Source organism: Chiloscyllium punctatum, chromosome 29 (assembly GCF_047496795.1).
Source record: "Chiloscyllium punctatum isolate Juve2018m chromosome 29, sChiPun1.3, whole genome shotgun sequence".
NCBI classification, from domain to species: domain Eukaryota; kingdom Metazoa; phylum Chordata; class Chondrichthyes; order Orectolobiformes; family Hemiscylliidae; genus Chiloscyllium; species Chiloscyllium punctatum.
The window spans coordinates 25,134,106-25,160,872 of NC_092767.1; the positions used below are offsets into that span (position 1 = coordinate 25,134,106).

The 26,767-nt window shown below is 45.4% G+C and overlaps 1 long non-coding RNA gene across 2 annotated transcripts; it reads right to left on the reverse strand.

Moving 5' to 3' along the window:
• Positions 1-1,407: 1,407 nt before the first annotated feature.
• On the reverse strand, positions 1,408-25,719 carry LOC140454330 (uncharacterized). Of its 2 annotated transcripts, none has more exons than XR_011952669.1 (3): positions 25,619-25,719; positions 17,904-18,008; positions 1,408-2,006 (listed from the first exon to the last, which is right to left on the reverse strand). It is a non-coding gene; the product is annotated as an uncharacterized lncRNA (long non-coding RNA). The 2 variants fall into 2 exon arrangements; XR_011952668.1 differs by lacking the exon at positions 1,408-2,006 and adding an exon at positions 13,948-13,997.
• Positions 25,720-26,767: the final 1,048 nt, after the last annotated feature.

A 26,767-nucleotide genomic window follows, 5' to 3' on the forward strand; every position in this document is an offset into this window, starting at 1 on the left:
TGGGTAGGAGCTGTTTCCCTCTCGGTGTGACAAGGGATTTGCTGAGACTCAACACGACTGAGAGCCCAGTGAGTGCTCACAGGGAAGTGGTGATCCCCCTGCTCCGTGTGGTGGAGAGTTCACACATTACTGCAGGACTCGGATTCTGATGTTACTGTCCATCAGAGTCAGGAGTGGACCTTGTACATGATGACACTGCTGGAGTATTGATGTTGTTGTTGTTAACCACATTAACTGGGCTGGAGGTGACTGAATTTATATTGCTACTTTCTGAACCTCAGGATGTCTCACTGGGCAGTAAGTCTCCACAAACAGCAATGTGACAAGGAGCAGGGTTCATCTGTATTGATTTAAATTGTGATCATAGCACTGCTGCTTCACAGCACCAGGTAAAAGGTTGGAGTCCAGCCTTGGTCAACGGCCTATGTGGGGTATCCACATTCTCCCCATAATAGTGGGGGCCCCCTCCATGTGCGCTGGTTTTCTCCCACAATTCAAAGATATGCAGGTTAGGTGGATCGGTCGTCATAAATTGCCCACAGTATCCAGGATTGTGCAGACTAAGTGGATCAGCCATGGGAAATGCAGTGTTACAGGGATGGAGCGCTCTGGGCGGGATGTTCTTCAGATGGTTGGTGGGATTTGATGGACCAATGCTCTCCTTCCACACTGTAGGGATTATATTCTATGATTGAGGATAAAGAATTTTCTCAGGGTCTCCTTGGAGGAGGAGCATGTGGAGTGTTTCAATGCTCTCTATGCCATTAGATAGAGGTGGGCACCGCAGGGGATACAGAGCTTTATCTCCACCGCCACCGCCACCCCCTCACCCCCAACTCTACTTTGATTTAGGCCCTTCCCACTCTGTCACTTGTAATGGTTTGCTTTGCCCATAATGGGCTTTGTTTGTAAATATTCAACTGATGACACTGGTGTGCTACTGCTGGTGATTATACGTTAACAAAAAGCAAAATAATGGAATAATGATGTTGTTGGTGGGAAGGTTGCTCAGCTGTGTGAGATAACACTTCTGGGTCAGAGAAATGGGAGAAAATGCTTCACAGCTCACAGAACAAGAACTGAAAGTAGTTCAATCAAACCAAAGGTTCAGAGAGGGAAGGAATATTTCCCTGGAGTTTGAGTAACTGAAAAGTGATGGGGTCCGGGAGTAGACAGGATTTGATTTAAAGGGCATTTGAAATTTTAAAAACTGTTATATGCAGATAGTTTCGATTCTTTAAGTTTTATTTATTGTGGAATAAACTTGTACTTTAAAAAAAAACAAATTCACAAACCTTCCTAGCGTTAAAGACAAATGTTAAATAAAATCCATCAAACCATCCCTCACTGAAAACTGAGGTGGAAGTGAAATCTCCTGCAGAATCCCTGCCCTGAATACTTCTTCCTACCCGGGCTCCATGGCTATATACATACCTGGGAGATAGCAGCAGGAGAAGGCCATTCGGCCTTTGAATCTGGCTCCACCATTCAATGGGAAACAGCTGACCATCCAGCTCAGTCTCCTGTTCCTGCTGTGTTCCAATCCCCTTTCATGACTTCACCTTGAAGAACTATATTTCAGTCCTCCTTGGGCTTCACTGCCTTTTATACCAGCGATGTTGCCGTGTTATTGCTGGGTGTAGGCAGGGGTAATGTGATGGTGCTCTTCCTGGAGGACACACTCAGCGTCCCTCATCATCCTGCAGGAACATCAACTGGGTTTCAGCAACTAGAGATAGAACCCATTTCCAGGATATGGGCATCACTGGCTCAGCCAGCATTTATACCCCATCACTAGGTACCATTGAGAAGATGGTCGTGAGCTGCTGTCTTCAACCATTCACAGTCCATTTGGCGCAGATAGACCGACAATGCTGGGAGGGAGAGTGTTGCAGGATTTTGGCCAAGTGATTCTCCATCTTTGGTTCTTCAAATGCTGGTTAACTTAATCACAATCTGCACATGATTTTGAGATTTCAGTCTGCAAATCTTCACCATCTCGCACCCTGTGTAAAGGAATATGCACAGATTAGAAATTCAGAACAGACTATTCTAGTTTCTCTGGAATATCTTTATCCCCTTTCTTCCCCCAAAGCTGTAACCCTCCAGCCCACTTACTCTCTCCCACCATTCTGACTCTGCTGCCCCCTAATGTACACCCTCCTCATTCTCATGGAGTTACTGATAAACAGATCCATGCCACCACTTCCCATCCCTGGTTAGACTCTGCACCCTTTCTGGGTTCACTTCCTTTCCCTTCAGTGGCTGCAAGTCAATAATGTAAGAGCAGAATGAAACAGATGGAAACAGAAAGGGAGGTGGCAGATCCTGGACATCAAGAGGAACCTTCAGTCTGGGAGAATGGGTCAGATTCTTCCTTGTTTCCCATTAGTTTATTCCCAGCATTACAATGAACTGGGGATGGAGAGTGGTCCCACGAGGGTGGAGTGACACTTTGACCCCCCACCTGATCAATACTCCAAGCAGATACGTTCCTCCTCTAGCCAATCACAGTGTGAAATACTTTCCCCTAATTACCCCAAAACACATGCACCAAAACCCGCCCACATTCTGTACATATACAGTGCCGGGTTTCCCAATAAACCTGTGGTCCTGCCTCAGGAAATATGGAAGTTACAGTCCCCATGAAGTCACTGGAGCCCTGTCTCTGGAAAGTGAATGAAACGTGTCGGGTGGAAGGGTGTTATGTATAGGATCCCCATTCAGACAGACAGGACATATGGCTTGTCACTGGGTTTTACTGAGACATCTGGTTAGACAACCCAATTTCTGACGTAAGGAATATAGATTCAGTCAATTGCGGGGTGGAGGGGTCAATAAGGGGAAGCAGTTTTAGGCAGAGGTGGCTCAGTGGCTAGCACCACTGCCTCGCAGCTTCAGAGACCCTTGTTTGATTCAAGCCTTAGGTGACTGTGTTGAGTTTCCACGTTCTCCCAGTGGCTGCATGGTTTTGTTCGGTGTTCCAGTTTCTTCCCAAAGTCCAAAAATGTGTAGGTTAGGTGGATTCGCCATGATAAACCACAGTGTCCATGCATGTGCAGGTTAAGCCATTAACCATGGGAAATACTGGGAATGGGTGAGTCTGAATTATAGGATTGGTGTGGACTCGATGGATGAATACCCTGCTTCTGCACTTTAGGGATTCTATTCTATTCTCATGAAGAAGAATGTACCTATCTCGATGTGTTGTGCATCTGAGGAATTCCCTATTCAAAACACAGTGGATGCCAAGACAATGAGCAAATTTAATGGACAGATACAGATTTTTAATTTGCAATGAGCTGAAGGGTGAGAGAGAGAGAGAGAGAGAGAGAGAGAGAGAGAGAGAGAGAGAGCGAGCAGGCGGGAAAATCCAGCTGAGACCGAGGTGAGCTCAATCATCATGGTATTAAATGGTGGAGCTGGTTCGAAGGGCTGCATTGCCTCTCCTGTGCCCAGGGCTTATCTTCTTACGGTAATAACTGGAAAGCAGAATCCAAAACTCACCACCTTCACCAAAGGAGATTTTCGGAAAATGTAGGATAGTCAGGTGGAATAGCATTCAAAACTGAGATAGTGAGTAAGTGTGTAGAAAGTAATGATTTTGCAATTTTCAACTGAGGGGTAACAGTGATTTATGGTTATGGATTGTGTCGTACATTCACACTGTCCATAATACTCTGTTGTAAATATCTATTCTGTAATTTATTACAAAGCCAAGGTTACTGATAATGAAAACCAAAACACCCAGGAAACATCGTCTCACCTCGTAATCTGACAAGAGATGCGTGATAAATCTGGTTGAATTTAGAACACAGATGGAAAGCGGGGAGATTAAATCCAGTCCGAAGATCCTGTGCTTAAACAAAGAAGACTACAATAGGATGAGGCAGGAGTTGGTAATGTAGACTGGGAGCAAAGACTTTACGGTGGGACAGTTTACAGATAGTGGAGGAATATCAAAGCAATTTTTCGAAGTGCTCAGCAAAAGTATATAACAGTGAAAAGGAAGGACTGTCGGAAAAGGAGTAATCTGCCGTGGGTGTCTAAGGAAATGAGGGAGTCTATCAAATTGAAATAGAAGGCATACAAATTGGCAAAGACCAAGGAGAAATTAGGCGATTAGAAAAACTTCAAAGGTCAACTGAAAGCTTAATGGGATTGGGTATGAATAGTGATGGGTAGCAATGCCCAGGGACAGAATAGCAGTTTACACTGTTAGAGGGAAACCTATTGTTTGGTGAACATATGGCCTCTGTAATTGTTGAAGCATTTAACAGTTACCAGAGAGATAATCCTGATCACGTTAAAAATCACAGCACACTCCAAAAGCTTGTACTCCCAAATAAACCTGTCGGACTATAACCTGGTGTTGTGTGGTTTTTAACTTTGTCCACCCCACCCCAACTCCGGCTCCTCCACATCAGAATCCTGATAGACAGCCCCACGGAAACTGAAGGGCCGGTCAGGTACTTGAGGGAGCCACGGGGGTGTGGGGGAGGGGTGTGTGGTTTAACCACAGAGTTGAACTGAACTAGACTTTTTAACTGTTGTTGCCATGGAGTTAATCCTGAAAGACAGTCTCTATGCAAAGTCACAAATCACAAAGGTAGAAGAATGGCAGCTGTACATCGGACCTGATGCTGCCTGAAGGCGTTTTGTACATAAAATACCCAGGTAACTACCATGTCTCATCAATAAATACTCAAAGAAGACCTCTCAGAGTTCTGTGCCTTGTAATTCCTATCCAGCAGGGTTCAGGAATATGAGCACACTGCAGTCAGTCTTCACAATGGAGGATACGAAGAACATGCCAGTAATTGATAAGGAGACTGAGGAAGGTGAGGACCTAGATAATAACCATTATCGTGAAAGACTTAGAGCTGGGCAAGGTAATGGAGTTAAAGTTACACAAGTCTCATTGCCCTGATGGAATACATCCCAGGATACCAACAGAGTTCGTGGGAGAAATAGCAAATGCACTTAGTTACAGCATCCTACAGCAGAGACAGGCCCTTTGGCCCAAAATGGCCCATGCCGATCAGAATGTCCATCCACGCTAACCCCATTTCCCTGCACTTGGCTTCTCTTCCTCTGAACCGTTGCTATCCATGTATTTGTCCAAATGCCTTTTACATGTTGTTAGTTTACCCGCCTCAGCCACTTCCACTGGCAGCTCATTCCAGATACGTACCACTCTCTGTGTAAAACAGTTGCCCCTCAGCTTCCCTTTTATTCTTTCTCCTCTAACCTTAAACTGATGCCCTCCAGTCCTTGGTTCCCTGGGAAAAAGACTGAGTGCATTCACCTTACCCACGCCTCTCATGATCTTATACACTTTTATAAAATATTCCCCCTCGGTTTCCTCTGCTCTAAACAAAATAGCCCTCGCTTGTCCAACCTCTCCCTGTAACTCAGACCCCTGAGCCCTGACATCATCCTTGTAAATTTCTTCTGCACCTTTTCCAGTTTAATAACTGAAACCTACACTGCATTCATCACATTTCCAGTGTTTCCCCACGGCGTTGGAACAGACATGACAACACCAATGGATTACAATCAATGATCGATAATTTACCCCATTACAACAATCCCATTTTCATAGCTTTTTCCATGATGCAGGAATCCTTTTGTCTTTCTGGTTTCATGGTTAATTGCCCTCATACAAAACCAGTGGCTTAACTGTTCCTGGGAAATGTGCCATGATTTTTTAGACTTTCAAAAACCAATGAAATCTCTCTCCACAGTCCCCACACTAACATGGACTTCACTGTCTCAGTACTTTTTTCCCAGTCACACTGACATTTGAAATATTCGTCCACGGGCAGAATACACACCTTTCCATCCAGATAAGGCCAACGACATTCAGATCGGCACGGATACAGTAACTATCAAAACTGAACATGAAGTTCAATTTGAATTTCTCAACTGCAAATCCCCCCTTTCAGAACTACACAACAGAGAAAACTGAAAGTGCTGGAGATCCTCAGCAGATCTGGCAGCATCTGAAACGCTGATAGATGCAGGAAACATTGCAGCCTTGAAGAAGTGGTTAGATTATCACACCAGGCACGTGCGCTTGATGGCCAGTATGTAGAAGATGGGGGCATTGTGTTCAACAGTTTTATACCAGAGACTCTGACCTCATTTGATTCCATGTTTCTCTGCGATTCCCTCTTTTTCGGAAGCAGGCAGGAGTGGGAAGCAGTGGAGAATGTAAATGATGGGTGACCTTCCTAGTGAGAGGATTCGAGTACAGGAGCAGGGATCCCTTTCTGGAAGGGCCTTGGTGAGACCACACCTGGAGTACTGTGGACACCTTTGTTCCCCTTTCCCAAGGAAGGCTCTCCTGGTTATTGAGAGAGTAAAGGAAGGTCACCAGCCTGAGTCCTGGGATGTGGAGATAGTTATGGGCTGTAGATGCTGGAAGTCAGAGTCTATACAATGTGGATCTGGGGAAGTGCAGCAGGTCAGGCTGCATCACAGGAGCAGGAAGGCTGATGTTTTGGGTCGGAACCCTTTGTTTGCCCTGATGAATAGTCCTGACCCGAAACGTCACCTTTCCAACCCCATCGTATTCATGCTGGTCATCAAGCACCTATTAATTCTAGTCCCACGTTCTGGCAATCAGCGTGTAACCGATATTATAGTGCCTGGTGTGATCATCTAAACACTTCTTCAAGACTGCAATGTTTCCTGCATCTGTCACTATTTCAGATGCTGCCCGACCTGCTAAGGATCTCCAGCACGTTTTGTTTTTATTGTGGATTTCCCCCATTTTGCTCAAGCACTTAGAGTCAGAGAGCTGTACAGCTCCATATTTTGCTGACTATAATTCCTGGGATGGTAGGACTGATGGATGAAGAGGGACTCAATCCTCATTTCATCCTCCTTTCCTTTGGTTTTCTGAGCCGCTGACTACATCACTAATATTCTACCTCCCATTCCCTGTCCTGAATCTGACCCATCTAAGTCTACACTGGTACAGGACCCACCCAGAAACTGTCCCAGTGCCTGAAGAATCTAAACCCTTCTCTGGTCCACCATTTTGCCCGTCACACGTCCAGCTGATCTATCCTCTTATTCCTGCTCTCACTAGCACATGGCACTGTGAGTACGTCTGACATTATTTTATTTCAGGAGCGACATTTTACTGTATCCCTGAGTCCACTCATAACTCCAGGTCTGAAAAGCAGTTTCCCAGCAGATGCAGGTGGGCTCACTTCCTGCACACAAAGCCGTCAGGGACAATGAAAGTATCCCTTCTTTCCCACATTGTACAAGAGGAGCACCCCACGGGTCTGAGGGCTCCTGTCACAACGTCTCTCTAGATTCAGCTAATTACTCCCATTGAGAGAATTTAAAAGAGCTTTCAACCTTCCTTCACTTCAAACATTTCCATTATATATCAAAAGCCCCAATCTTTATTTAAGCTGATACGTTATATTTTAAAAACTTAACAAATACACTGCAGGTATCACTTACAAATTGACTGTTCCCATTGGGACCATGTGAATTTCTCAATGGCCTGAACTAAACTAGAGTTTCATCTTCAACTTCTCCCTGTCTCACTTCCCTCTGTTTTCACCTAACTCCAAAACGCACTCATTGAGTCAAGCAACACTCAGTGCAGCCCCGTCATTTTCATTGTCTGGTCACACCTACACTGCCCTCAGCCTCCTGGACTGTTCCAATGCATCTCAATGGGAGCTCAGGAACTGCATCTCATCTTTCAGCTCAGTCCTTTGTAACCCCAGAGTCAACATGGAACTCAGCAGTTTCTGGATGAACAGACAGTTGTCAGAACCTGGAACATTCCACCTGAAAATGTGCTGGAATTTGAGTTCACAAAGAATTTTAATGAGAATTTTGCAGGCAGTTGAAAATTAGGAGTTTACAGGTTAACATCATGAAGTGAGTGATTGGGACTAAATCTGACAGTTCCTGCAAAGAGACTAAGTATAATCTGGATAAATCTGTGCTCCCACTCAGGCCAAATCACCCATGGGGGATTCAACCACAAATTTGAACATCATTCTGCATTTTGCTTTACAAAAGTATTGGAGATATTTTCCCAGAGACAGAACAGACAACCCTTTCTCCTTCCACAATAAAATGCTAATGATATTCAGATCCTGATGACTCCGCTGAGTGCAGAAATCTGCTTTTTTGAGATCCCGTCCTCAATTATTCTCATTTAATATCCCATAAAAAGAATTCACAAAACAAGTGCAGGATGAATTGGAAAGACAAATATTTCTCTGGTATGTGTCTGATGTGTAAATGCTCCTCTATCAAATCACCCCTCCCCCACCCAGGAAGAGGACATGTCCATGCGCCTCGCTGTACCGTACCCCCAGTAAAAATGGCGGCCATAACCCAGGACCTATCACTGACTGAGGCCCACAGCCGTTTTCCCATTTCCTGTAAACATGCGACCAAGAGTTTCTAATTCAGGACTAACACCATGTACAGACGTGTAAATAAAACCTCCCAGTCTAAACTGAATCATTTTCTCCTGGTTTCCGCTGCCCCTCCCTCTTCCCAGTTTCCGTCTCCTGCACACACCAAGGGCCATTCCGGGTCCATTGACCCTTCCTCAGAACCGATGGCAGCTGGGAAAATTAGACCCCCTACAGTGTGGAAACAGGGCATTCGGTCCAACAAATCCACACTGCCCCTCTGAAGAGTATCCCACCCAGACCCATTCCGCAACTCTGTTTTTCTAAATTTCTCCTGAACAACGCACCTCACCTACACATCCCTGAACACGACAGGAAATCCAGCTTGGCCAATTCACCTAACCTTCACACCTTTGGACTGCAGGAGATAGGGGTAAAAGAGTAAATAATAGAAGGGATGGACTCACCCTTCAACAACATGGCAACATTTAATCATCTCCTCTCCCCGACCTTATCTCAGATCCAACCCTCAAACTCAGCACCGCCCTCAAACTGCCCCATCTGTCCATCTTCCTTCCCAATTATCCACTCCATCCTCTCACCATTACCCCCACCTGCATTTTCCTATCGCCTTCCCAACTACCTTCCCACCAGCCCTATACACCCATCCTATTATCTGTCCTCTTCCCCACCCTCACATTCCTGAAGAAGTGCTTAGGCCCAATATGTCAATTCGCCTGCTCCTTGCATACTGCCTGACCTGCTGTGCACATCCAGCACCACACTTTAACACAAGCTGGAAGAACATCACCTCATCTTGTACCTGGGGACCCTTCAACCCTCTGGCCTCAATATTGGATTCCATAATTTTAGGTCCTAATTCTCCTATGTACTAGTGTCCTAGCCCCCATCCCATAGACCAGGCCCTGTTATTATATCGCCTGCAATTACAACCACCTATGGTTAGTCACTGACAGTCTCCATAAACAGCTATTCACCCTCCCCCAGCCAGATCGTTATCCACTCCTTTGTCCAACTGCTCCCATCGCGTTCTTTGGAATCTATCACCACCTATCATTTACTCCTTAACCCCTACCTTCTGCATAAAAAGCAACATTGTTTCTCAGGAACATCAGTTCTGACGAAGGGTCATTGGATCAGAAATGTTAACTTTGACTTCTCTTCACAGATGCTGCCAGACCTGCTGAGCATTTTCAGGATCTTCTGGTTGTTGTTTCTGATTTACAGCATCCGCAATTCCTTTGGTTTTCATTTACTGGAGTTGGTAATTCAGGTCCAGCAGCCAACAGCGTGTGTTTATCAACCCACCCAGTCCACAAACTCAATTTCTCTCCCAGTCTCTGCTGTCTCTTCCACTCCCTTCACACTCACTGGGTCCCCCCCTCACAGTGACATTGCACCTGCACAGCTCATGGTCACATGTTGGCCTGCTGGCCAAACCCCTCATTCACTCCCATTGGCGGGAGGATTACACCGACTCCCCTATTGGTCTGAAGCTGCCATCAATCAGCCAGGTCCCATTGTGACTTGAGTGGTAGGAGGCTGAGGGGTGACCTCAGAGGTTTATAAAATCATGAGGGGCGTGGATGGGATACAGAGACAAGGCCTTTTCCCTGGGGTTAGGAAGTCCAGAACGAGGGGGCAGAGGTTTAAGGGGAGAGGAGAATGATATAAAAGAGACCCAAGGGGCAACTATTTTCATGTGTGTGTATGGAATCTACTGTTTGGGAAGTGGTGTAACTATACAAGCTGTCACCATCTGAAAGGCAGCTGGATGGGTATATGAATGGGAAGGGCGTAGAGTGATATGGGCCAACTGCTGTCAGATAGGACTAGATTAGGTTGGGATATCTGGTCGGTGTGGATGGCTTTGACTAAAGGGTCTGTTTCCTTGCTGTACATGACTGTGTCTCTGCCCTGGGATGAGCTTCATCATTCTGTGAATGGGGCAGTATCACAGAGCACAGGGGCTGGGGGCTATTCAGCCCATTGGGGCTGTACTTTCTTCCTCTGGAGATGCTGCCAATCTACCCTTACTCCACTCCCATTTACCAGTAGCCCTCCACATTTATCCTCAAATAGTTAAATTCCAAATCTGTTTTGACAAGAACAAAAGCTGCATCCAGCTGTGATTCAAACTGTTCCAGATGCTGAGAACCTACTGAGTAAATTAACCTTCACATTTTTAACCTGCATTATTTGCCAATTACCTGAAAGTAGTTACTAAAAATTGTGACAATAATTTCTCTCTGTGTCTCTGTAAATTAAATATCCTGGAAACAAATCTGTTTCTGGTTGAAATCACTGCTTCACCATCTCAGCTCCAAGGAGAATTGTCAGGTCTTTTGCTAACTCTCATTAAAAGAGAAATCTATCTTAATTTGAATTTATTAGTGTCATAGAGATGCACAGCACAGAAACAGACACTTCGGTCCAACTTGTCAATGCCGCCCAGATATCCTAAATTAATCTTGGCCCATTTGCCAACACTTGGCCCATATCCTTCTCAGTTTCCTAAACACGTACCCAATCAGATGCCTTTTAAATGTAAATCGTACCAGCCTCCACACATCCTCAGGCAGCTCATTCCATACACGTACCATATTCAGCTTGAAAACATTGCTCTTTAGATCACATTTAAATCTTTTCCCTCACACCTCCCGTCTGTGCTCTCTGGTTTTGGACTCCCCTAACCTGGGAATAAGACCCTGGCTGTTCACCCTAACCATGTCCTTCACGATTTATCAACCTCGAAGGTCACCTCTCAGCATCCGATGCTCCAGTGAAAACAGCCCGAGCCTATTCAGCCTCTCTGTATGGGTCAAACCCTCAACCCTGGAAACATCTTTGCACATCTTTTCTGAATCCTTTCAAGTTTTATAATATCATTCCGATAGTAGGGAGACCAGGACTGAAAGCAGAATTCCAGAAATGGCTGAATCAATGTCCTGTACAGCTGCAAAATAATGTCGTAACTCCTATACTCAATGCACAGACCAATAAAGGCAAGTTAACCAAACGCCTTCTTCACCACCCTGCCTATTCCACTTTCAAAGAACTATGAACCTGCACCTCAACGTCTCTTTGTTCAGCAACACTCCCCAGGCCCTTCCCATTAAATGTACAAGTCCTGCCCTGATTTGTTTTTCCAAAATGCAGCACCTCACACTTATCTGAATTCCACTCCATCTGCCCCTCCTCAGCCCAGTTGATTGAAGTCTCATTGTACTCGGAGGTAACTTTCTTCCCTGTCCACTGCATCTCCAATTTTGGTGTCGATGTAAAGTCACTAATCATAGCTCAGATATTCACATAGAAATCATTTATATAAATGATGAAAAGCAGTGGACCCAACACCAATCCTTACACCATATTGCTCATCACAGGCCTCCAGTCCGAAAAGCAACCCTCCACCACTATCCTCTGTATCCAATTTTCCAGCCAATTTTGTATAATTTGTTAACCGGTCTGTTACGTTGAACCTGTTGAATGACTTTCTGAAAACCAAGTTAGTGATTTCCATGCACAAAGCCATGCTGACTATCCCAAATTATTTCTTGCCTTTCCAATTACATCCAAATCCTGTCCCTGAGAAGCCCTTCCAACAACTTACCTGTCTTCAGGCTCACCGGTGTATTGTTCCCTGGACTTTCCTCACCACCTTTCTCAAATAATGGCGCCCGTCTTACAGCACCTCACCTGTGGCGATTGGTGACACAAATATCTCAGCGTGGGGCCCGGCAATCACTTCCCTAACTTCCCACAAAGTTCTGGGACACACCTGATCAGGTCCCAGGGATTTATTCAGCTTTATGTATTATAAGATATCCAGTACCTCATTCCCTGTAATATGGACACTTGTCAAGTTATCCCGATTTATTTTTCCAAACTGTCTCACTTCCACATCCTCTAAGTAAAAGCTGACATGAAATCCCCCCACCTCCGATGGTTCCACAGACAGCCTTGCTGATCTTGGAGGGTCCCTAATCTCTGCCTGGTTACTCTTTTGTCCGAGGTGTATTTGTCAAATCCCTTTGGGTTCTCGCTTAAACCTATTTCCCAAAGCTATCTCATGTCCCCTTTTAGCCCTCATGGTTTCCCCCGACTATACTCCTACTGCCCTTTTACTCCTGGAGGGATTCACGCAAACCCAGCTGTCTGTACCTGCCAAATCCCTCCTTCATTTTCTTGACCAGGCCCTCAATTTCTCTCGACAGGCAGCATTCCTTACCCCTCCCAGCCTTGGCCTTAACAGGAACATACTGTCTGTGTCCTCTCGTTGTTGCAGGCCTATGGATGCAATGGCAGATGAGGACAGAGAAGCAATCATTCTCAGTAAAGAGGTGGTGTTGGGAAAGGTAACAGCCTAAAGGTAGATGGATTGTCTGGCTGTGATGGAGTGTAGCCCAGTGGACTATAACAGATGGCAGAGGCTAAATAGCAAACGCACTCGTGATAATTCACTAAAATGTGCTGGACTCTGGGACGGTTCTGACAGATTAGATAGCTGCAAATGTGATGCCAATATTTTAAAATGGACCTGTTAGCATAACTTCTGTCGTGGGGGAAATGCTCGATCTCTCAAGGAAGAAATAGTGAGCTATCTGGATAGAAATTGTCTCAGAGCAGACACAGCATCGATTCATGAGAGGTAGACAACACTAAGCTGAGTGGTAGAGCAATGTGTGCCGAGGCCAATGTAAGTCTGCAGTGGGATACGGATAGGTTAAGTGAGTGGGTAAAGGTCGAACAGATGGAGGACAATGTTGGGAAATGTGAGGTCATCCATTTGGTCGGACTAACAGCTAACTGATGAAATGGTGAAAACTTGCAGCAGGCTGCTGTACAGAGGGAGCTGGGTTTCCTTGTACATGAATCATAGGAGGTTGGTTTGCAGGTGCAGCAGGTAAATAAGACAGTGAAGGGAATATTGTCCTTCATTGCTAGAGGGAAGGTTATGCTGCAGCTGTACAGGGTGCTGGAGGGGCCACACCTGGAGTACTGTGTACAGGTTTGGTCTCCTTACTTCAGGAAGGATGTACTGGCACTGGAGAGGGTGCAGTGGAGGATCACTAGTTTGAGTCAGGATTTCAGAGGGTTGACGTATGCGAAGAGATTGAGAAAACTAGTTCTATACTCATCGGAATTTCGAAATATGGGGGGTTGGATAGGAAAAAAATTGAAATTATGAAGGGAGTATATAAACTAGAAGCAGGGAGGTGATTTCCACTGGGGACGGAGCAAACTAGGGAGCAGAGAGTCAAAATAAGGGGATATCAGAGTTAGGACTGAGTTCAGGATGGACTTCTTCAGATAAATCTGTGAATCTGTGGAATTTGCTGCTGAGTGCAGCAGTTGACGTTATCAACTTGACTATCGTTTGGTCAAAAGGTAGATTTATGAAAAGGAAAGGAATTAAGGGTTATGGTGAGAGAACAGGAAAGTGGAGCTGAGGCCATGAAAAGATCAGCCCTGATCTTATTGAATGGCAGAGCAGGCTTGAGGGGCCAGGTAGCCTACCCCTGCTCCTATTCCTTCTGTTCTTATGTTCCCACTTTCCAGCTGTCCCTTTACCTGGGAACAGCAAAGAAATATTGAAAGTTCTTGCCTTGTACCGTCAAAATTCGCCTTTGTCCAATTTAGAACACCGTTTAGATCTGGTTTATTATTTTCTGTAACTATTTTAAAACTAGCAGAATTATCAGAGAATCCTGAGAGTGTGGAAGCAGGCCATTCGGCCCATCACATCCACACTGACCCTCAAAGCCTCCTACCTTAAACCTGTAACACTGCATTCCCCATGGCTAATCTACCTAGCCTGCACATCCCTGAACAATATGGGCAATTCAGCCTGGAATATCCACCCAACCTGCATATCTTTAGATAGTGGGAGGAAACCACAGCAAACAGACGAAACCCACGCAGGTAATAACAACAAGGTGATCATCCCTTTCTTATTTCCCAGGTCAACCTAAGTAACTTTGCTGGACGTAATCTCAGAATATCCTCCCCCAGCACAACTGTAATGCTACCCCTAATGAAAAAGGCCACTCCACCTCCTCATGTCCCCCTTTCTATCCTTCCTCTTGCATCGATACCCTGGAACATTACGCTGCCAGTCCTACCCATCTCTGAGCAACGTTTCTGTAATACTCATGATATCCCAGTGCCACATTCAAAACCATACCCTGAGCCCATCTGCCTTCCCTGTCAGGCCACTTGCATTGAAGTCAATGCAGTGTAACTTGTCAGTTCTACCTGGTTGTGCCTTGCCCTTGCCTGCCTTGACTGTCTGACTTCTGAACTGTACCAGCCTCAGACTTACCTCTTTTCTCACTATCTCTTTGAGTTTACCCACACTCCCTCACTGGTTTAATGACTCCTGAGTAGCACGAGCAAATCTCCCTGCCTGGATATCAGACACCTTCCAATTCAGGTACAATCCATCCATCTTATGCACATCAACTCTACTCAAGAGAAGATTACAATGATCAAAAGATGTGAATCCTTCTGCCCTACACCAGCTCCTTAGCCAATCATTAATCTCCTCCATCCTGCTCTTCCTAGTCTCACGAGCATGTAGTACCTGGAGTAATCCACATATTATGACCGAGGACCTGGTTTATTATATTCCAGGCTAATTTGCTATATTCTCTCATCAGGACTTTATCTTTTCCCCTTCTTATGTCATTGGTACCAATGTACAATGACCTCCCACTGGTCATTCTTTCCTTTGAGAATATTCTGCTACCTGTCCGAAACATCCTTGACCCTGGCACCAGGGCGGTACCACCCCATTCTGATGTCTCACTGTCAGCTGCAGAAACAGCAGTCTGTGCCCGACTAGAAAGTCCCTTATTATCCTTGAGCGTTTGAAATCTGATATACCTCTCATTATAGTGGAGCCAATCTCAGTACCAGTAACTTGGCTGTCAGTGCAACATTCCCTGAAAGTCTATGACCACCTATATTATCCAAAACAGTAAACTTGTTTGAGATGGGGAGAGCCACAGGAGACTCATGGCTGAAAAAATGTGTTGCTGGAAAAGCGCAGCAGGTCAGGCAGCATTGAAGGAGCAGGAGAATCGACGTTTCGGGCAGAAGCCCTTTTCTAGCAAAACATTTTTCAGCTCTGATCTCCAGCATCTGCAGTCCTCACTTTCTCCACAGGAGACTCATGCTCTACCTACCTCCCTCTCCTACCTTTCCGAGAGGTAACCCATCTACCTGACTGTATTTGCAGGTTTCCGGCCTGAAACTACCACCTATCACACATCCTGACTCTTGTAAATTCTTCATTACCATTAAGCACCGCTCCACCTAATCCATGTGATCCAAGAGGATTTGTATCACTTCCTGCAGGCTATCATCAGGATCATTCAAACCCCCCCCCTACTCTCCTCCAGGAAGTGCACATCACTGTACGAATGGCCATCTCTGCACCTTAATCTGTAGACCCAGAAAAAGGCAGAGTCTTACAGCTTTACAAAAGACTACTCTCAAATACATTAGAACCTGTATTTTATATTTAAAACATTCAACCAAAAGATCATAACAGAGGCACTTAAACTAGTAAACATTCACCCTACTGAATGTTGCGGATTTTAAAAAGTAAAACAGAGTAAGATTTACCTTTTAAGAGACTGAAACCCACTGAGCTGATCCCCGGCTGCGAGTCACAGACATACAGCACGGAAACAGACCCTTCAGTCAAACACGTCCATACCGACCAGATATGCGAACCGAATCTCGTCCCATTTGCAAGCACTTGGTCGATATCCCTCTAAACCCTTCCTATTCATATACCCATCCAGATGCCTAATAAATGTTGCAATTGTAGCAGCCTTCACAACTCCCTCTGGCAGCTCATTCCATAAACGCAACACCGTCGCATGAAAACGTTGCCCCTTAGGCCCCTTTTACATCTTTCCCCTCTCACGCTCAATCTATACCCTCTAGTTCTAGACTCCCCCACTCCAGTGAAAATACCTTGTCTATCTATCTGATCCATGCTCATGATTTTATAAACCTCTGAGATCACTCCTTAGCCTCTGACACTCCAGGGAAACAGCCCCAGCCTGTACAGCCTCTCCCTATATCTCAAACCCTCCAACCCTGGCAATATCCTTATAAATCTTTTGTGAACCTTTCAAGTTACACAACATCCTTGTGATAGGTGGAGAACAGAATTGTGCACAATATTGCAAGAGTGGCCAAACCAATGTCCTGAACAGCTGCAACATGACCTCCCAACTTTCTTACTCAATACTCTGACCAATAAAGGAAATCATACCAAATACCTTCACTATCCTATCTACCTGCGCCTCTACTTTCAAGAAGCTGTGAACCTGCACAGCAAGGTCTCTTTGTTCAGCAACACTCCTCAGGACCTGACCATGATGTGTATCAGTCCTGCGAAGCTTTGCTTTTCCAAATTGCAGCACCTCGTACTTATCTGAATTAAACTCCATCTGCCACTCCTCAGCCCATTTGCCCATCTGATCGAAATCCCATTGAAATCTGAGGTAACCTTCTTCACTGTCCACTACACCTCCAATTTTGGTGCCATCTACAAACTTACTAACTATACCTCCTGTGTTCATATCCAATTCATTTATATAAATGATAAGTAGTGGACCCAGCACAGATCCTTGTGGCATTCCACTAGTCACAGGCCTCCAGTCTGAAAAATAATCATCCATCACCACCACCCTCTGTCTTCTGCCTTTGAGCCAGTTCTATATCTAGATGGCTACTTCCGGGAGATCTAACCTTGCTAACCAGTCTCCCATGGGGAACCTTGTCGAACGCCTTACTGAAGTCCATATAGATCACATCGACTGCTCTTCTCTCATCAATCCTCTTTGTTACTTCTTAAAAACCAGATCAAGTACGTGACATGATTTCCCATACAGAAAGTTATGCTGACTATCCCTAATCAGTCCGTGCTTTTCCAAATACACGCAAATCCTGTCGCTCAGGGCTCCCTCCAACACCTAGTCTAGCACAGCATCTGTAGCTCCCGAGCTTGTCCAAACCACCTTCGTTAAATAGTAGCACCATATTAACCAACTCGCAGTCTTCTGGCATCTCAGCTATGACTATCAATAATACAAAAATCTCAGCAAGAGACCCAGAAATCACTTCCCTTGCTTTCTACAGAATTTTTGGATACCCCTGATCAAAGCCTGGAGATTGATCCACCTTTATGCGGTTCCAGACATCCAGTACTCTGTAGTATGGACAATTTTCAAGATGTCACCATTTATTTCCCCACATTCTACATCTCCCATGTCCTTCTCCACAGTAAATACTGATGTAAAATATTGCATCTTGATAAATCAAACAAGGGCAGGAGTTACACTCATTAAAAGTAAGGCTTTGAGTAGTTATATGGAACAAAGAGACCGAGGAGTTCAGGTCTTCATAGTCTGTGTCACATGTAGACAGAGTGGTTAAGAAGGTGGTTAGCACACTTACCTTCATTGCTCAGACCTCTGAGTACCGGAGTTGGGAATTTAGGTTGAGGCTGTACAGGATGTTCGGGAGGCCTCTTCTGGAATACTGTGTCCAGTTCTGGTTGTGCTGTGATAGGAAGGATATTATTAAATTGGAGTGGATTCGGAAGAGACTAACCGGGATGTTGGCATGAATGGAGGGATTGTGTCACAAGGAGAAACTGGATAGGCTGGGATGCTTTTTCGCTAGAGCATAGGAGGTTAAGGGATGACCTTAGAGGTTTATAAAACCATGAAACGTGTAGACAAGGTGAATGGCCAGGGGTGGGAATTCAAGACCTGGGTGCATACAATTTGAAAATAGATGAGAAAGGTTTAAAAAACAAATTGGGGATTTGTTTTTACTTTTCCATGTGTGAAGTGAACTCCCAGAAAAAGAGGCAGCTGTGAATACAATTACAATGTTTAAAAGACATTTAGACAAGTCCATAAACAGGAAATGTTTGGATGAATGTGGACCAAGCGGAGGGAGGTGCGATTAGATTAGTTGGGAATTATGGTCGACACGGACTGGTTTAACCACAGGGTCTGTCTCTGTTCTGTATCACTTTATGACGCTATCTCTGTGAATTCCTCCATGCTCAAAACTCCCCAGATCACTGTCACCTCATCCAGACTAATCTCTTCCTTATCTCTAGAAATCCTCTCTCGCCTCAGAACCATCACTATCTCTGGTATCACAAACATCTCAATCTCTGTAACATCCTCCAATCTCCTCCTGTCTCATCACCCTCACGATCTCTAATCTTGACAACCTCCACAAATCTGTCCTTCTCCACAGTAAACACTGATGCCACACGTTTAGTATCCCCCCAACAACCCCATCTCCTGCGTCTTCACACAAAGGCTGCCTTGTTGATCTTTGAGGTGGCCTATTCTCTCTCTAGTGACCCATTTGCTCTTAATGTATTTCTAAAAACCCTTTCCCTATTCGCCAAAGCGGTGTCCTATCCCCTTTTTGCCTTACTGATTTTACTCTTAAGTATACTCCTCTTGCCTTTATACTCAAAGGATATTTGTGATTTGTTGGATTGGAATAAATGCAAAATATTACATCTTGGTAAAACAAACGAGGGCAGGACTTACACTGATTAAAAGTTGGGCCTTGGATAGTGATATGGAACAAAGAGACCGAGGGGTTCAGATCTTTGAACTATGTGTCACATGCAGACAGGGTGGTTCAGAAGGGCTTTAGCACATTTGCCTTCATTGCTCAGATCTTTGAATATAGGAGTTGGGAAGTTGTACAGGATGTTGGTGAGGCCTCTTCTGGAATACTGTGCCCAGTTCTGTTTGTGTTGTTATAGGAAGGATATTATTAAATTGGAGCAGGTTCAGAAGAGATTTACCAGGATGGTGATGGGAATCGATGGTTTGAGTTATAAGCAGAGTCTGGATAGGCTGGGTCCTTTTTCACTGGAGCACAGGAGGCTGAGGGGTGACCTTATTAGAGGTTTATAAAATCCTGAAGAGTTTCGGTAATGTGAACAGCAGGTGCCCTTTCCAAGAGGGGGCGCGATTCAAGATTGGGGACATACGTTTCTCACGTTAAAAAGTAAGGCTTTCAAAAGAAGTTCGGGATTTTATTTTTTGTTTTTGCACAAAGAGTGGTTCACATGTGGAATAAACTTGCAGAGGACGTGGTAGATGTGAATACAATTACAATTTCAGGGTGGCACTGTGGCTCAACGGTTAGCACTGCTACCTCTCAGCACCAGGGACACAGGCTCAATTCCTGTATTGGGTGACTGTCCATGTGGAGTTTGCATATTCTTCCCCATGACAGCGTGGGTTCCTCCAGGTGCTGCCGTTTCCTCCCACAATCCACAGATGTACAGGGGAGGTGACCTGGCCGTGCTCAATTGCCCATAGTGTTCAGGGATGATAGGGTTGAGTGAATTAGTCAGGTGTAAATATAGAGCAAAAGGGTAGGGGAATGGGATTCTAATAGGAAAAAAACCATTTGGACTCGTATATCAATAGGGAATGCCAGGATGGACTTGGACCAAGTGGAGGCAGGTGCAATTAGTTCAGTTCGAATTTATGGTCGACACGGACTGGTTGGACCACAGGGTCTGTGTCGATGCTGTGTAACTTTATGACTCGTTATCTCTGTAAATTCCTCTCTGCTTGGAACTCTCCCTATCAGTGCCACGTCATCCAGCCTTACAAATCTTCCTCATCTCTATAATTCCACTCCAGCCTCAAAATCCAAAAACCTCAATCACAAATATCTCTATCTCTGTAACATCCTCCATCCTCACAATCCTTTCCAACTTGCATCTCCTCCAGCTTCATTATCCTCCCCATGTCTAATCCCCTCCAGTCTCTCAAAGCTCTGCTATACGTGCCTTTCGTTATTTCCAGCTTTCAGGATGCCCAATGTTTATTTCTCATTGATAATAGCCCTTTACAATTCCTGCGCTGAGCTTCTGAATTTCCTCTTAAACCTCTGCGTCTCACTTTCCTCACAAGAAAATCGACCAATCACGTGTCATCTATTCTAGTATCACCTCTTCTGACCTGATGTCCAATGGAGCCTGTCGTATTCCTATAATAAACATCTCAGCGGTCCACAGAACAGAAAAAGGCACTGGTGGTCCATCGAGTCTGTGAGAAAGAAAATTATCACCGAAAACTACCACCATACTACTATCCTCAGCTATTTTCCAGTACTTGTGGAAAAGTGTCAACTATCATGGCAGAGCAAGTGCACACTAAATACATCTCAAATGTTTTGGGGATTTATGTCTCCCACCCTCACAGACAGTGAGGTTTAGTGCAACTGTTGTTCGATGATGACATCACCCACAGGAACACAGAGCAGCTGGGTCTGTGCAAACCAGAGATCGCCCACACATTGGGAAGGATGGCAGGGTCCCGGAGAGGGGGCACAGGAGAGTTACCAGGATGGTTCAAGGAATGAGGGATTTTAGTTGCAGGGACATGGGTGTTAGAACATAGAACATAGAAGAATACAGCGCAGTACAGGCCCTTCGGCCCTCGATGTTGCGCCGATCAAAGCCCACCTAACCTACACTAACCCACTATGCTCCATATACCTATCCAATGCCCACTTAAATACCCATAAAGAGGGAGAGTCCACCAGTGCTACTGGCAGGGCATTCCATGAACTTACGACTCGCGGAGTGAAGAACCTACCCCTCACATCAGTTCTATATCTACCCCCCCTTAATTTAAAGCTATGCCCCCTTGTAATAGCTGACTCCATACGTGGAAAAAGGTTCTCACTGTCAACCCTATCTAACCCCCTAATCATCTTGTACACCTCTATCAAGTCACCCCTAAACCTTCTTTTCTCCAATGAAAACAACCCCAAGTGCCTCAGCATTTCCTCATAGGATCTTCCTACCATACCAGGCAACATCCTGGTAAACTTCCTCTGCACCCGTTCCAGTGCCTCCACATCCTTCCTATAGTATGGCGACCCAAACTGCACACAATATTCCAGATGCGGCCGCACCAGAGTCTTTTACAACTGCAGCATGACCTCAGGACTCCGGAACTCAATTCCTCTACCAATAAAAGCCAGTACGCCATATGCCTTCTTCACTGCACTATTTACCTGGGTGGCAACTTTCAGAGATCTGTGTACATTAGATTAGATTAGATTAGATTAGATTAGATTGGATTACTTACAGTGTGGAAACAGGCCCTTCGGCCCAACAAGTCCACACCACCCCGCCGAAGCGTAACCCACCCATACCCCTACATCTACATCTACCCCTTACCTAACACTACGGGCAATTTAGCACGGCCAATTCACCTGACCTGCACATCTTTGGACCTGTACATGGACACCAAGATCCCTCTGCTCTTCCACACTACCAAGTATCCGACTATTAGCCCAGTACCCCATCTTTTTGTTACTCTTACCAAAGTGAATCACCTCACACTTAGCTACATTGAACTCCATTTGCCACCTTTCTGCCCAGCTCTGCAGCTTCTCTATATCCCGCTGTAACCTGCCATATCCTTCCTCACTGTCTACAACTCCTCCGACTTTCGTATCATCCGCAAACTTGCTCACCCAACCTTCTAACCCTTCCTCCAGGTCATTTATAAAAATGACAAACAGCAATGGTCCCAAAACAGATCCTTGCGGAACACCACTAGTGACGGCACTCCAAGATGAAGCTTTGCCATCAACTACTACCCCCTGTCTTCTTCCAGAGAGCCAATTCCTAATCCAAACCTCCAACTCACCCTCAATGCCATATCTCTGTATTTTCTGCAGTAGCCTACCATGGGGGACCTTATCAAACGCCTTACTAAAATCCATATATACCACATCTACCGCTTTCTCCTCATCTACCTCCTTAGTCACCTTCTCAAAGAATTCAATAAGGTTTGTGAGGCACGACCTGCCCTTCACAAAACCATGCTGACTATCCTTGACCACATTATTCTTATCCAGATGTGCATAAATCCTATCCCTTACAATTCTCTCTAAGACTTTGCCCACAACAGAAGTGAGACTCACTGGCCTATATTTACTAGGATTATCTCTACTGCCCTTCTTGAACAAGGGAACCACGTTTGCTAGCCTCCAGTCCTCTGGCACTACTCCTGTCGACAAAGAGGACACAAAAATCAAGGCCAATGGCTCTGCAATCTCCTCCCTTGCTTCCCAGAGAATCCTAGGATAAATGCCATCAGGCCCAGGGGACTTATCTATTTTCACCCTTGCCAGAATTTCCAACACCTCTTCTCTACATATCTCAAAGCCATCCATTCTACTTATTCATGCCTCAGTATTCATATCGACAACAATGTCCTGTTCCTGAGTGAATACTAACGAAAAGTATTCATTCAGTGCCTCCCCAATCTCTTCAGCCTCCACACGCAACTTCCCATTACTATCCTTGATTGGACCTATTCCTACTCTAGTCATTCTTTTATTCCTAACATACCTATAGAAAGCCTTAGGGTTTTCCCTAATCCTACCAACTAAGGACCTCTCATGTCCCCTCCTTGCTGCTCTTAGCTCTCTCTTCAGGTCCTTCCGGGCTACCTTATAACTCTTAATCGCCCCTATTGAACCTTCACGCCTCATCTTTACAAAGGCCGCCCTCTTCCATTTAACAAGGGATTTCAATTCCTTATTAAACCACGGCTCCCTCACTCGACCCTTTCCTCCCTGCCTGATAGGTACGTACTTATCAAGGACACTCAATAGTTGCTCCTTGAACAAGTTCCACATATCAATTACGCTCTTGCCTTGGAATCTACTTTTCCAATCCACACATCCTAAGTCATGCCTCACCGCATCATAATTTCCCTGCCCCCAGCTATAACTCTTGCCCTGTAGTACACACTTATCCCTCTCCATCACTAGAGTAAAAATCACCGAATTGTGGTCACTGTCCCCAAAGTGCTCACCTACCTCTAGTTCTAATACCTGGCCTGGTTCGTTACCCAGAACCAAATCCAGTATGGCCTCACCTCTTGTTGGCTTATCTACATATTGTGTCAGGAAACTCTCCTGCACACATTGCACAAACACTGACGCATCTAACGAACTTGAGCTATAGCTTTCCCAATCAATATCAGGAAAGTTAAAGTCTCCCATAACAATCACCCTATTACTGTCACTCTTCTCCTGAATCATCTTCACAATCCTTTCTTCAACGATTCTAGGACTATTAGGAGGCCTGTAAAAGACTCCTAACAGGGTGACCTCACCTCTCCTATTCCTAACCTCAACCCAAACTACCTCAGATGGCAAATCTTCGTCCATCTTCCTTTCCACCGCTGTAATACGATCTTTGACAAGCAAAGCCACCACAACAGCCAATCCTGTCCCTGATCTAGCCATGTCTCCGTAATAGCCACAACATCGAAGTCCCAGGTACCAACCCACGCTGCAAGTTCACCTACCTGATTTTGTATACTTCTGGCATTAAAGTATACACACTTCAAGCCACTCTTCTGTTTACAGGCACCCTCCTTTAAGATTGATGCCATATTCCTAACCTCCTTACACTCCAGGTCCTGCACCCTAAAGCTACAGTCTGGGTTCCCATGCCCCTGCAGAGTTAGTTTAAACCGCCCCCAAGAGCACTAGCAAAACTCCCCCCAAGGATACTGGTGCCCCTCAGGTTCAGGTGCAGACCATCCTGTTTATAGAGGTCCCACCTTCCCCAGAAAGAACCCCAGTTATCCAAGTACCGAAATCCCTCCCTCCTGCACCATTCCTGTAGCCACGCATTTAACTGTTCTCTCTCCCTATTCCTCGACTCTCTATCATGTGGCACGGGTAACAAACCAGAGACAACAACTCTGTTCGTTCTAACTCTGAGCTTCCAACCTAGCTCCCTAAAAGCCTGTCTAACATCCTCAGCACTCCTCCTACCTATGTCATTGGTGCCAATATGGACCACGACTTCAGGCTGCTCCCCCTCCCCCTTAAGGACCCGGAAAACACGATCAGAGACATCACGTACCCTTGCACCTGGGAGGCAACATACCAAACGTGAGTCTCTCTCGTTCCCACAAAACCGCCTATCTGTGCCCCGAACTATCGAGTCCCCAATTATTATTGCTCTGCTCTTCTCCACCCTTCCCTTCTGAGTAGCGGGGACAGGCTCCGTGCCAGAGGCCTGAGCCCCGTCACTTACCCCTGGTAAGTCGACCCCCCACAAGTATCCAAAACTGTATACTTGTTCTTGAGGGGAACGACCGCAGGGGGTCCCTGCACTGGCTGCTTCCTCCCTGTCCCCCTCACTGTCACCCATCTGTCTGCCATCTTTGGAGTTACTACTTCCCTATAGCTCCGATCTATGACCCCCTCTGCCTCCCGAATGATCCGAAGTTCATCCAACTCCAGCTCCAGTTCCCTAACACGGTCTTGGAGGAGCTGGAGATGGGTGCACTTCCTGCAAGTGTAATCAGCAGGGACGTCCATGGCATCCCTCACCTCATACATGTTGCAGGAGGAACACTGCACTGCCTTCACTGCCATCCCTCTAAAGCTAACCTTTATTTTAAAACAAAACTGGGTCTAAAGAATACAACAAGCAAATTTCAGCCCTTGGCTACTTACCACAACGGTATTCTTGTTAATACATATCAAAAACATCCATCTAGAATAGATGGACTCTCATTCTCAATCTCTCCCCTTGCCTGGGCTGTGGTAACCTTCAGGTTAAACCACCACCAGACATCTCTCCCCAATAAGAGAGCAGCCCTATGGTCTGGTAGGACAATGCTGACTTTACCTTTTACACAGTGATGCCACTGTGCCTCGGGGGTGGAAAGAGGGAATGCTGAAGGTGGTGGATGGGACACCACTCAGGCACAGTGTTTTGTTCGCTTTCTTTAATACTGTTGAGGGCTGCACTGATGAAGGCAAGTGGAGAATGTTCCAACACGATCCTGATGTGTGCCTTATAGAGAGCAAACAGACATTGGGGAAGCAGGGGTTTGGGAAAACTGAGATTGTTCTCCTTGTAGCAAAGGGAATTGAGGGGAGCTGAGAGACAAGTGCTTACAAAACATATACAGTAGGATGTTAAACCTTACACTCATCAACTCATCATAAAAGGATGACTGGACACATATTGAAGATTTTGGGGAGATCTGTTGACAGGACGGTTTGATTCAAAGGAGAATTTTTATGCAGAAAATGGAATTGAGCTGGAACAAAATACTCACACAGAGTGCAAATATCCAGGTCCTGATGAATGGAGCAATTCAATCAGAGTTTGGCGTTACAATTACTGAGATTCCCATCTGAATATCCACCTGTAGTATCCTGTAATACAAGTTTATAAAATCTGTCACTGTCAGGTCAGGTTAGAAACTCACACCATCCCCTCCTCCTGGTCCAGGATGACTGGACACATTACCCCTTGTGGAGGTCAGCAATCAGTTCAGGGGGAAATCTGTGTGGGTTTCTATGAGTTTCCACCTTGGGACTTCATGTGACTGAACAGGGCAGATCTTTGAGACATGGGACAAACTGTTTATAATCCTTTTGGAAGTTTACTGTTCTACGTTTTCTCGGAGATTCCCCCCTCATTCTTCTAAATCTTTCCAGGGAGCACCGGGCAGTGGGAAGCATGCTGAGTTGCTGTCAGTGAGATGCGGACAGCAGGATTTTCTTCCTTTTCTTCCCTTCCGTGCTGCCGCTGTGCCTCATCAATAAGACATGGGGGGTGAAAGGCTCATGCAGCTCGATGGGCAAGTTGTCTCCATTCTGACCAATGGGCAGCAAGATCCTCCCAGTCACTCCAAAGAGTCTCTCTGAAAAGACAGCAACTCAGCATGTTTCCCACTGTCCGGTGCTCCCTGGAAAGATTTAGAAGAATGAGGGGGGAATCTCCTAGAAAATGTAGAACAGTAAACTTCTAAAAGGATTATAAACAGTTTACAAAGGGGGATTCGGAGAAGTGGACAAGTTGGTAAATGGAGCATAACTTGGGATAATGTGAAGTTGTTCATTTTGGAGGAGGTAATAAAAGAACAGAGGACTATTTAAATGGTGGAAACTGTAGGAACCTGCAACACAAAAGGGACCAGGGGGTAACTGTGCAGGAAACACAGAAAGCTAGCACACAGTTACAACAGGTCATCAGGAAGGGGAATGGAATATTATTCCTGATTTCAGGGGATTTGCAGTATAAGAGTTTGGAGTATATACCTGAGAGCCACATTATATAGTGCGAGTGAGACGCAATATGGAGTAATGAGAGAAGGTTTGGTCCCTTTATTTAAGGAAATACATCACTTCATCGGAAACATTCAGAGAAGATTGACTGGGATGATCCCTGGTTTGTAGGGACTCTCTTTGAAGAAAAGGCT